Raw genomic sequence first — 12539 nt, 5'->3', positions numbered from 1 at the left:
TGAATTGCAGACTTAGTAGCTTAAAACATATTTATCATCTTGCAGTTTCCCTGGGCCAGGAGTTCAAGCACAGGTTAGCAGAGTCCTCTGGGGTCTCATGAAGCTGGAATCAAGGTGGCAGCTGGGGCTGTGATCTTACCTGAGGGTTGAGGTCCCTTTGAAAGCTCACTGGTGTTGGCTGGGTTCAATTCCTTGCGATTGTAGAAGTCAGACCGATAGCCGCTAGAGGCCATCTGCTGGCCTGTGACATGGCCCCCTCCACGACAGGGCAGCTTGCAGTTCTAAGACCAACAAGACAGTATCTCTGCTGCTTTGAATTTTTCTGACTTTTCTGTCTCTGACCTTCAGATTCTCATTTAAACCAGTCTCCTGATTAGGTCAGGCCCACACAGAATGCTCTCCATTTTGATTCACTTAAAGCCAGCTGATTGGGAATCTTAATTACAACTGAAAAATCCTCACATCTATGCCATATAATATAACCCAATAGTGCGAACGGTATCCCTTACACTCACAGGTCCTGCCCACAATCAAGGGAAGGGGTGCGTGCACCGGGTGGCTGGACTCTTGGAGGGTATCTTAGAAGATATTTCAGAAAAAGCTAAGAGACAGTAAGAAAATGACACAAGATGAAAAAGAACAGCATCAGTCAAAATCAAAAAAATCTCAGAATTGAGTTGACAGAAATAAGAAAGAACTAGAAACAGAAGGAACAGATCTTAGAAGACTGAACTAGAAATCCAAGAAAAAACAAACACAACAGACGATGACAAGAAAAGTAGAAGGGAAAAGAAGAGAACATTTCCAAAATCCAAAAATAATGAAGAAAAAGGTGACAGTATTTGAGACTGTAAAAATATGGAAGAGGGAAAAAGAAGATCCAACATATGAAGATAGGAGTCTCTGACATAGAAAAACCAGAACCAAGGGATCAGAACAGGTACTACCAAGGATAATTCAAGAACACATTTCTCAAATAACAAAGATTTAAAACTACACATCGAAAGAGGGGTGCCTGGGTGGCTCAGTTGGTTGGGCATCTGACTTTGGCCCTGATTATGATCTCACTGTTTGTGGGTTCAAGCTCTGCATCAGGCTCTGTGCTGACAGCTCGGAGCCTGGAGCCTGCTTCGGATTCTGTGTCTCCCTCTGTCTCTGCCCCTCCCCCACTCACACCGTCTCTCTCTCTCTCTCTCTCTCAAAAAAAAAAAAAACATAAAAAATTTTTTTTTTAAAAACTACACATTGAAAGAGAACACATTGTACCTGGGAATATTTACCCATAAAGACCCACACCAAAGCATATTCTAGTAAAATTATAGGACTTTAGGGAAAAAGAGAAAATATACCTTGTGTATCTCGACAAAAAGGAGAAAGTGACTTGTAAAGAATACTGACTTTTCATCAGGCTTTTCAACAGCAATTCTTTATGCCACAAGAGCCACGTATTGGAGCTACGTAAGGAAAGATGGGAACCATGGATTTTAAAACAGTAAAAGACTTTTCAGTACAAAAAGCACACGTTTCGGTGAGCATGACGAACTCAGGAAATTATGGTCCCATGAGCTCTTCCTGAGCGATCTAGTAGAGAATGAACTTCAGGCAGATAAATGTCTGCAAACATTAACACAATGACAACTGCTAAGCATTAAATATATAGTGACTTGTAAAACTAAAAGGTTAAAAATGAGAGATTATAGTATGAGATGACTGTATGATCTGACAATAAAAATCATAACAAAATGAACCAAATAAATAAGAATAAAGGGAGAATGGGGATAGTATATGCAGACAAACTGGCTAAGTGTTTTCAATAATCATAATTAACGTGCTGGGATTAGTACTGTTGTTCCAAGACTGTAGTATGTATCATGCAGGGTGAAGCAAATGAAAAGTTATGAGATATTTTAATTCTATCCTTCCCCATATCACCGAGAACTAGGAATCTCAGTGTGAAAGAAAGAAGATATAGATGGAACACAGAAGTGGTTAAGTAAAAACCTTTTTGTTGGGGGCACCTGGGTGGCTCAGTCAGTTAAGCGTTTGACTCTTGGTTTCAGCTCAGGTCATGATCTCACAGTTTCGTGAGTTCGAGCCCTGTGTCTGGCTCTGCACTGGCAGCTTGTAGCCTGCTTGGGATCCTCTCTCTCCCTCTCTCTCTGCCCCTCCCCTGCTCGTGCTATCTCTGTCTCTCTCTAAATAAATAAACTTAAATTAAAAAAAAACAACCTTGTTGTTCTCAACTTGAATTGAAAAATTCTCTATGAACTCAAGATAGATAAATGGTGGATATATAGCTATCTCCCTAAGTAGATACATGTTAATAAATATATGAAGTTTCATATATATGTATATATATATATATATATATATATATATGAACAAAAAGTATATAATTTTGGATGTACTATGTATCATTTGGATGTACCATAGATAATGAATTTTGGTCAGTCATTATTTCTACATTTTTTTTCTCTCTATATATATACATTTATATTTTTATACATATCCATAGCCTCTAGATTGTACTCTTAAAATATCATTCTCCATTAAAAGAAACCAGAGATTCTAGGAGAAATGGCTGATTCTGGATTGGAGGTAGGAAATGTTCTAGAAGAGACTGGAACATCTTGAGATACCAAATAGCAAAGAACCACCAAAGACTATTAAGAGCGTGTCCAAATGGCTCAGGAGTTTCCATTGGCCACAAGGGGGACAATTTGAGACTCAATAAAGACAGGAATTTCAGTAGATTGAAACACATCAAATGTTTGTCTAAAAATTTATGGTATTTAAATAACAACTAACTGATCACCTTTTGAGAATGACAGGCAACCAATTGATTATCCTGAAAACTGAGTAAACAAAAGAAAAGGAAAAGCATTTACCATCTCTCCTATGTAAACAATACCACTGGACAGCAAAACACCAGATGAAGGGATGGATCCTCTTGTAAATTATTATAGCTATTTTTTTTTTTTATTTTAGAGAGAGAGATAGAGCACAAGAAGGGGAGAGGGACGGAGAGAGAGAGAGAGAGAGAGAGAGAGAGAGAGAGAGAGAGAGAGAGAATCTTAAGCAGGCTCCACACTCAGCTCAGAGCCCACGAACTTGGGATCATGACCTGAGCCAAAGTCAAGCATCGGACACTCAACTGACTGAGCCACCCAGGCGCCCAACTAATAAAATGTTTTAAACTGCAGAACTTGAATACCACCAGCTTGCAACTCCAAATGAATTAGCTAATGGAGCTGAGACTGTCTCTCTCTCTTTCAAAACAAATTAACATCAAAATAAATAAACATAAAAAAAAAGAAATGGATGGAGAATGGGTTGGTTTCCAATGGCTGCTGTAACAAATTATGATAAACATGGTGGCTTACAACAACACAAAGTTATTATCTAACTGTTCTGGATGTTAGAAGTCTATTCTAACATCCACCTATAATGAGTTCTGAGGGGGCTAAAGGCAAGATGTTGGCAAGGTCGCGCGCCCCCTAGAGGCTCAAAGGGAGAATCTGTCTCCTGCTCTTCCCACCTTCTGGAGCCACCTGCAATCCTGCCTCATGGCCCCTTGGTCTGTAATGAAATGATTGGTGGCTGGGGGCCCCTGGATGGCTTCAGGATGGGAATGGTCACCAGAAAGACCAAGCCATGATTAGAGGGTTGGAACTTTCAGCCCCGCTGCCCCCGTCCCCCACCTCCGGGAACAGGGAGGGGCTGGAGAGTAAATCAATCAATCACCAACAGCCAATGACTTCCTCAATCAGGCCTAGATAATGAAACTTCCAGAAGAATCTTTAAACAGGGAGATCTGGGAAGCTTCTGAGCTGGACGGGGACATCGGGAACACTCCTGGAGAGGGCATGGGGGCTCTGTGTGCCCACCCCCCACCCATACATCTTGCCCTACGCACCTCTCTCCTTTCCATTAGGCTGTTCCTAAGTTGGAGCCTTTATAATAAATTGCTACATGTATGTAAAGTATTTTGCTGAGTTCTTTGAGCCATTCTAGCAAATTATTAAACCCAAGGAGGGGGTTGTGGGAAATTTATAGCTGGTCGGTCGGAGGAGCGGGGGCCACCTGGGCCTGTGACTTGTGTCTGAGGCGGGGCAGTCTTGGGGGGCTGAGCCCTTGACCTGTGTGGTCTGCGCTAACTCTGAGCAGTTAGTGTCAGCATTGAATCGAGTTGTAGGACAGCCAGCTGGTGTCCGGGAAGTGGAGAATTGGTTGGTGCGGAAAGGACCCACACATTTGGTGTCGGAAGTGTTCTGTGGGTGGAAACAGATCCCAGCATACGCCTAGTTCGGAAGGCCTGGCTTTTGCTCTGAGGCGAGCATTGGTTGCTACCATCAAGGCCCAGCATCAGGAAGATGTGGCCATGCCCTCGCAGCCATGCGGGACATCTAGGGTCTCTCTCGCAGGGTGCCTGCCCACTGGAACTTCTGGCACGGACGACCAGAGCAGGAAGAATCTTCCCTCTTGTCAGCTGGCTCCCCCAGGGGAGGGGAGGTAGGAGGAGCTGGGCTCACCCGTCTGGCTGGTAACCTACTTCCTTTGTCGGGAGAAAGAGGGATATGGCAAAAGGCCACCGTGCTTAAGGAGAATCCCTCCTCACAAAACCCGGAGGACCGGGGAAGAAGTGAGCCTCACTACCAAACAGCACCTGCATCACAGGGCTGACGCGATCAAGTACAATGACTCGTTGAAAGTGCTTCCAACCACCTAGAACGAGGTCACTGTCAAGACACCTTATAAAATGTTATTTACCAAACATCGTCTGGTGGCTGTATGTGGAACCGGCCTCTCTGTGCCCTGCCTCCCAAGCTCTGCCTCACGAGTGCGGGAGGAAACGTCGACAGAGGGCCAGGTCGAGCCCAGACACCCGTCCTTGACTTCCTAGCACATGCCAGCGCCCGTGGGCCGCCCATCATTCCATCGAGAACAGCGTAAACATTAGACAGTTTGTAATTATACTTAGAACAAATCTTCCCCTCACTGGCGTGGCTTAAACTCCCCGGGACATCCCAAAATAAGCCTGTTCCCCGCTCCCTCGGGTGGGTGCCCATGCAAGAGGGAATTCGCAGATTTTCTCCTAGCCACCACTCTGCTCTTCGCGAAGGAGCGAAGTAACAATCTGATTTTTCAAAATGGGGAATTATAACCACCCTTGCCGGTGGGTGGTGTCGTCAGGCAGCAGATGCAATGCCGGCGAGAGCCCTGTCGGCCCGTCTTCCTCCGTCCCTCCTCCTCCTTCCTTCCCACCCTCTCTCTTCCTTTCATCCTGCTACAGGGTAGTACTAATCATCATAACTAACAGCTTGGGTGTTTTCTATGCAGCAGACGCTGTTGTGGGTTGTTTTTTTTTTAATGCTTATTTCTTTATTTTGAGAGAGAGAGAGAGTGTGCACGTGCACGCTCAGGTGAGGGGCAGAGACAGAGAGGGAGAGAGAGAATCCCAAGCAGGCTCCGGGCTGTCCGTGCAGAGCCAGATGCCGGGCTTGATCCCACGAGCCATGACATTGTGACCTGAGCAGAAATCCAGAGTGAGACGCTTAACCGGCTGAGCCCCGCCAGGCGCCCCGACACTCTTATGTTTTATACGAATTAATTCACTTATTCCTCATCCCAGGCCTAGGAGGTAGGCACTATAATTACCTCTGCTTTATAAACGAGACACCGGGAACCTTGGCCAGGTCACAAGATGAGTTACATAGTGGAGCTAAGATTCAAGCCCAAGCTCTGTAACTTTGGCTCCAGACCCTGTGGGTTTCACTGCCGTCCTCGGCTGCCTCTAGTCTTGGTACAATCGAGATTTAGGGCTGGGTCTCGGAGAGGTGAAATGAGGGCCTCAGGGCCCTACTTTCACCGGAAGCCTTAATAACCAGGATGAGGGAATGCTTGCTGAGGTCCAGCCCAGCTAACAGAAAATTCTCCGCACCTGATTAGAAAACCGGTCAAAGCAACCATTATAGAGTATTATTTCCCTTTATTTTTTTTTTTATAAAAATTTTTTAATGTTTACTTTTGACAGAGAGAGAGAGTGACAGAATCGGAAGCAGCCTCCAGGCTCCGAGCTGTCAGCACAGGGCTCGATGCGGGGCATGAACCCACGAACTGTGGGATCATGACCTGAGCCGAAGTCGGACGCTTAACCGACTGAGCCACCCAGGAGCCTCTTGTTTTCCTTTATCTCCCCACTGTTCTTTGCACGTGAAGATTTTGGGGGACCCTCCTGGAGAGCGGCTGACCAAGGTCTGGCGCAGAATCTCTTCCCCCGCTCCCCACCATCGTATCTAACGCAGACTGCCCTTTGGTGTGTGAGGCCATGTGTCACACACCCAGTGCTCTCTCCTCCAGGCTGAACAGCTTCTGGTCCTTCAACCACTTCTCTGTGGGGCAGCAGGGCAATGCCTCGGCACCTCGCAGCCCACCAGCCCAGCCCGGAGCTCCCCGTGAACTCAGAATGGCTCCCCCTAGACCTGCTCCGCTCTGGGCACGGGCCCTCCCATCTGGACTTACCAGTTTGATGCCCTAGGCCCTTGTGAACACGGGCTCAGCTCACAGATGCCCAGAGCGGCCCTCAACCCGCAGTGACTGTGGTGGATGGACACACGCCCCAGCCTCCCCTCCTTCAGGTGAAGGGTTCTGGAAGGTTCTCTTGGCTTCTCGGAAGTTTTATCAGAACCAGGTATCATCCTTGGCAGTGACCTTGATAGCATGCCCTCGTGTTGGTTTTTCTTCTTTTTCTGGGACTTCTTCCGGTTTTCTCAGTCCTGCTTCTAAAGATCGGCTCTCAAAGAAATTACTTGGATGCAAGTTCTTTGTCTCGAGCTCTATTTTTGAAGGAAGCCACACTGAGACTACCAGGGTCCAGACAGCCCCCCGCCTTACATTTCCTCTCAGAAAGCCCCCTACAAAATGTGCTAGAGAGATGTGGGGATGGGGGCAGAGTTGTCGTGGTCTTGGGGTAAAGGGGAGCAGTGGTGTGGCCAGTTAGAGGTCCCAGGAGCCTCTCTTACGGCCAGAATGTGGGGCTGAGAGCAAATGCCAGGAACGCACCGAGGGTATGTCTTGGGGGGTGGGGGGTGGGAGGGTGGGCAGCGGGCCTTCAGATTGTGCCTGGGACAGCTGATGACCTTATAGGCCCTACCCATGTACTGGGGTGGCTGTGCTGGACACAAGGGGGGCACCAACTACTGTCTGAGGTCCTAACGGTCAGCCGGCCTGAATTTCAGAATTGCCAGCCTCTAACATCACATGGGACAATTCCTTAAAATATCTATCTATCTATCTATCTATCTATCTATCATCTCTATATCTCTATACCTATACTTATATCTATATCGTTTATATCTCTATTTATACCTTTATCTATATCTATACCTATACCTATGTCTATATCTGTATCTATATCTATCTCTATATCTATATATGTCATCTATCTATATCAGTCCGGGGACTGACTATATCTAGTCAGTCTGGGGAACCCTGACCCATACAGGCGTGCTGATTTTTATTAACCTGCTTTCTGCTTGTATTAATTTGGAGGAGGGGGTAAAGGAGTGGGTATGTGGGATCACTCACCTTGTGTTGGATGACTTGCTAAATATTATGGGGAATAAGCTGGCCAATTACGACAGGTTGAACTTGAATTTTTCTGCATCAGAGTTCAGGTCTTGACAAAGATTTCCTGACGTCAGGCCTCATGACCTGTGGCTCTTACTGGCTGAATTTGGGACAGAAACTCAGGGGGTGGAGATCTCCAGGAGCCGGATCCTCGCCTGGACAAAGACTTATTAAAAAAAAAAAAAAAAGCTGTCTGGCCCCAACTTTCTCTAGAGAGCAACTACTGAAAATTCTTTTGATTTTTTTAATGTGTATTTATTTTTGAGAGAGAGAGGGAGAGAGAGACAGAGCACAATTGGGGAAGGTCAGAGTGATAGGGAGACACAGAATCCGAAGCAGGCTCCAGGCTCCGAGCCATCAGCACAGAGCCCGACGCGGGGGCTCCAACGCATGAACTGTGAGATCATGACCTGAGCCGAAGTCGGACGCTTAACCGGCTGAGCCCTCCCAGGCGCCCCCTGAGAGTTGTTTTAAAATGGATTCTTTAGGGGGCGCTTGGGGAGACTCAGTCGGTTGAGCATCTGACTCTTGATTTCAGCTCAGGTCATGATTCCGGGGTTGTGAGATCGAACACCCAGTACGGAGCCTGCTTGGCATTCTTTGTCTCCCTCTGCCCCTCCCCCGCTTTCCCGTACTCTGTCTGTGAAAAAAACAAATCCAAACCGGATTGTTTGGTATTTGGCTCCATATCACATATCTCTGTGGGCCTTTCAAGGTTAAGAGCCCCTACGTGATTTCATAACCGATTCAGTCCAAAAGGGTGAATGCTCAATCATTGGTGAAAGGCCATTATCTAAATGACAGTCCAGTCCTTACAGCTGATACAGCAGTTTTCCCTGAAGCAGATTTGAAATGTTCCAGGCAATTTGCAGGAAATGTGTTTTTCACGTTCTTTCTGAACTTGTTGCCTTTTTGCAGGTACCACTTGCTACCTGCTGTAGAACTTGTCCTGAGAAGGCCCCTGGGAGACGATCTGTAGGATCCTATAGCGGCACAAAGCAGGTGACAGGGCGCGTGGGGGTGAAGCCCCTCCCCCCAGAAGTGTTCAGTGTCCTTGAACATGGAGGCTTCACACTGGAGGTTCGGGCTTCACCAAAACGCAAACCCTTCGAGGTCGAGGTCTGCTGTTCACAAAGAGCCGATAACGGCTACCCAGCGGTCCTTCCTTTTTTTTTTCTCTTCATAGAAGACAGGGAATACTTTATTCAAACCCATCAGAGAAACAGACGGCTTGGGTCTATAACAAAGCATCATTTTTTTTCTTAAGGTTATTTTATTTATTTTGGGAGAGAGAGAGTGGGGGAGGGGCAGAGAGAGGGGCAGAGAGAGAATCCCAGGCGGGCTCCGTGCGCTCAGCACACAGCCCGACACGGGGCTCGGTCTCTCAAGCCGTGAGATCATGTCCTGAGCCGAAATCAAGAGCCCGACGCTCAAACGCCTCAGCCACCCAGGCGCCCCAAGGTATTGTGTTTTTAAAAATAGGCCAGTAATTGTATAGGAGAGTATACACTTCTACGTACAAATGAACTGATCAGAGCACAACTTTTCAATATTTAAAACAGAATAAGCTTTCCTGTAAAAGCAGCACCTTTGTGACATCTTTAACGGTAGTGCTCCTCTCCTCCTTCCTCACCCTCTCCTGCCACAGAATCCACACCAACCTCCTCAGAATCCTTCTCGAGGGCGGCCGTGTTCTCATGGGCCTCTTCCTCCGTGCCCCTACCCACATACCAGTGGACAAGGGCGTGCCTGGCATATATCGGGTCAAACTTGTGGTCTAGGTGAGCCCAGGTCTCGGGGATGGCCGTGGTGCTCTCAGCATACACACAGCTCGCTGCACCTTGGTCGGGTCTCCAGCAGGTAGCACGGTGGGAGGCAGGTTACTGATGGCAACTCTGAAGCCAGCCGGGCACCAGTCCCCAAACTGGACGGTACTTTTGGTCTCGATGGCAGCAATAGCGGCACTGACATCTTTGGGAAGCATAGGACCACTGTACGACGGGCAGCAAGCCATGTATTTGCCACGGCGAGGGTCACGTCTCACCGTCTGGTTCGTGGACTTAAAGGATGCATCGATGATCTCTGCTACGGGATGCTGTTCACAGTAGGCCCTCTCAGCGGAGATGACAGGAGTATAGGTGGCCACGGGGACGTGGATGCGGGGGTAGGGCACCAGATCGGTCCGGAATTCTCTCGGATCAACACTCAGGGCTCCATCAAATCCGAGGGAAGCAGCGAAGGAGGACACAATTTGACTCATCCACCTGTTCAGGTTAGTAGTCCAGGTTGGGTGTTCGGTACTGAGGTTTCCACGACAGATGTCATAGATGGCCTCGTCGTCTACCAAGAAGGCACAATCAGAGTGCTCGCTCCAGGGCGGTGTGGGTAGTGAGGATAGAGTTGTAGGGCTCAACTACAGCCCTGGAAACCTTGGGGGCTGCATAAGTGGAGAGCTCCAGCTCGGGCTTCTCGCCATAATCGACAGAGAGACGATGCACCGGCAGGGAGGTGATCCTGGTGACAGGTCCCCCTCCAAAGCTGAGGGAAACCAAGAAGCCCTGAAGACCCGTGCGCTGGCGGGCCAGTTTCTGAATTCGGTCCAAGACAAGGCCAATGATCTCCTTGCCAATGGTGTAGGGCCCTGGGGCATGGTTATTAGAGGCATCTTTCTTGCCGGTGAGAAGCTTCTAGGGCAGAAGACCTGATGGGGGCTGCCGGTGTGAACTTCATCCACGTCTCCGGGTCCCAGGTCACCAAAAGCTGGCCTGCGCACGTGTACTCTTCTCACTGAAGAAGTTGTTGAAGGAGCCATCTCCTCCCCCAGTGGTCTTGTCATTGGCACCTGACCCTTGGGCTGGATGCTATGTTCCAGGCAACAGGGCTCCCAGCGGCCATCGCGGACCTGGACACCAGCCTGGCCAACGTGGGCGGCAATGCGCTCACACGATTGGCTGCTCTGTGGCTGCCCACCTCCGGAGATTACTTTTCATGGAAGAGACGAGTGTTGAGTTCCCGCCAGGATGTCTATCTCATCTTGCCGGGATCCAGAGGCTTTATGTTCTCTCCTTCCTCCCGGATCCCACAACCTGCTGTGGAAGGAACTGGAAAAGCAGCGCCAGCCCGCGGAAGCAGTTTACCGATAGTAGCCTGTGTAACGGCCACCACGTTATTACAGAAAACACATCAATAACCATTCAGGATTCAAAGTGTTACAATCATCGTATATGACATGATCACTAGGGGTTTCGCGGATCTGCAGGCTTCCTGTTGTCTCACTACATCTTTTTTTTTTTTTTTTATGATTACACTATGTAATATGTGCAATTAGTTAAAGAAATTCTCTCATTACCGCCCCACCCCAACCATGAATAAGTTTTCTCTTATGTTTATTCTTCTGGAGGAGCTTTACAGGTACACATCCCAAATCTTAAAATCCTGTGTGTGTGAGGGTGGGGGGCGGGAGTGATAGGATTTGATTCTGTTCATTTGACATGGTCGTTTGGGAATTAGTGCTGATTTCACTGCCCCCCACCCCCCACCCCGGTCCCCCTTTTCCCGGAATGTGACAGCCTCTCCCTTCACTCGGGTTTTCTTCCGGTCTCCCGCCGAGGTCTGTCCTGTCCTTGGTAAAGAGGCTGTGCATTGATTTTTATGAGCCACCTCTTTCTTCCCTTTAATTTTCCAGCTGGTTTTTGTTATTATATCAGAAAAGCACTAAGCCCGGAGTATTTCTTTTCCAGGCAGCCACGTATGGAATTGCCGTTCTAGTTCTAAGTGTTTTCCAGTCGATTCTAATTGGTTTTCTAGGTGGGTAGTTATATCATCAAACACTTTCTTGTCTCCTTGTCAATATTTATAATTCTCGGTCCATTCAGAATTTAATGAGAATACCTCTCTTGTCCCAATGATTCTGTGACGTATTTTTTATTATGTTAAGGAAATAACATTTGATTACAGTTTTCTATGGATTTTTTTTTTTTTATTCTGGGAAGAATGCTGGATTTTCTTCAGATAAAGACTCTGTAGTCAGCCGCTGGGGTCGGGTCCCACCGAGCGAGTGGAATGTGTAATGCTGTGTAGCAGGAAGACAAATCGGATATCGGTGCATATCCATCTTTAAACGTCCAGAAAACTTCAATAGTTCACGGGGGACAATAGGACGGTGTATTTGATGTTAGATTATTCCAGATAACCCAGACTGTTCCGGGTGGAACAGTCAACCACCCTTTGCTCTCCCGTCTATCTGCCCTCCCTGCCTGCCCTCACTGTGGGGACGACATGGCCCAGGCCCCCAAGAACCCCCGCCCACCTCTACCCCGCTAATGGATGCGCTGGAAGAAAAGAAGGGAGGGGGAGGAAGCGGGGGGTCCAGCGTGTTTCTCTGCCTTCTGGGGTATCCCTGGAAGAAGGGATACCCACTCCCACTGCATAGCGCTCCTTTGATGGCCAAGCGGCAGTCAGATGACCCTGGTCTGGGGGCTTTTGCTAAAACCGCCTTAAACCACCTCTCCGGCCATCGGAGCCCCAGCTCTAAGGGCCGCAGCAGCAGGGCCGGCTTCGTGGGCGTCCGCCCGCAGCCACGTGGCCGCAATCCGTGCAGGGGACCCTGACCAATGCAGGACCACCGCAGTCATGCGTGGCTGCTGGGGACACGGTCGCCGTCCAGCCTGAGTCCCCATGTAGGCGTCCGGCCTTCTCATGCACGCATCTCTGCTGTGTGTGTGTGTGAGCGAGCAGTCCTGAGTCCTACGTGAGGGCCTCTCCTTCCCGGATCTGCCAGGAGGGGTGGAATCGGCTGCCGTGGAGCCATTCTTCCTATTACAGGCTCACAAGCCCAGGCGAAAGGTTGGCCCGGCGCGTGGAGGGCTTCAGACGGCAAAGCGCCGGGCACAGGGGCTGGTGCCGGAGGC

At 48.5% G+C, this 12539-nt stretch overlaps 1 pseudogene; it reads right to left on the bottom strand.

Annotated features, from left to right (window-relative positions):
* Positions 1 to 9230: 9230 nt before the first annotated feature.
* On the bottom strand, positions 9231 to 12308 carry LOC109252333 (tubulin alpha-1B chain-like; annotated as a pseudogene).
* Positions 12309 to 12539: the final 231 nt, after the last annotated feature.

This window comes from Panthera pardus, unplaced genomic scaffold (assembly GCF_024362965.1).
Source record: "Panthera pardus isolate Hobbes unplaced genomic scaffold, ASM2436296v1 HiC_scaffold_9, whole genome shotgun sequence".
Classification (NCBI taxonomy): domain Eukaryota; kingdom Metazoa; phylum Chordata; class Mammalia; order Carnivora; family Felidae; genus Panthera; species Panthera pardus.
The sequence above is the reverse complement of the archived record's forward strand: the minus strand, read 5'-3'. Positions and strand labels throughout refer to the sequence as shown.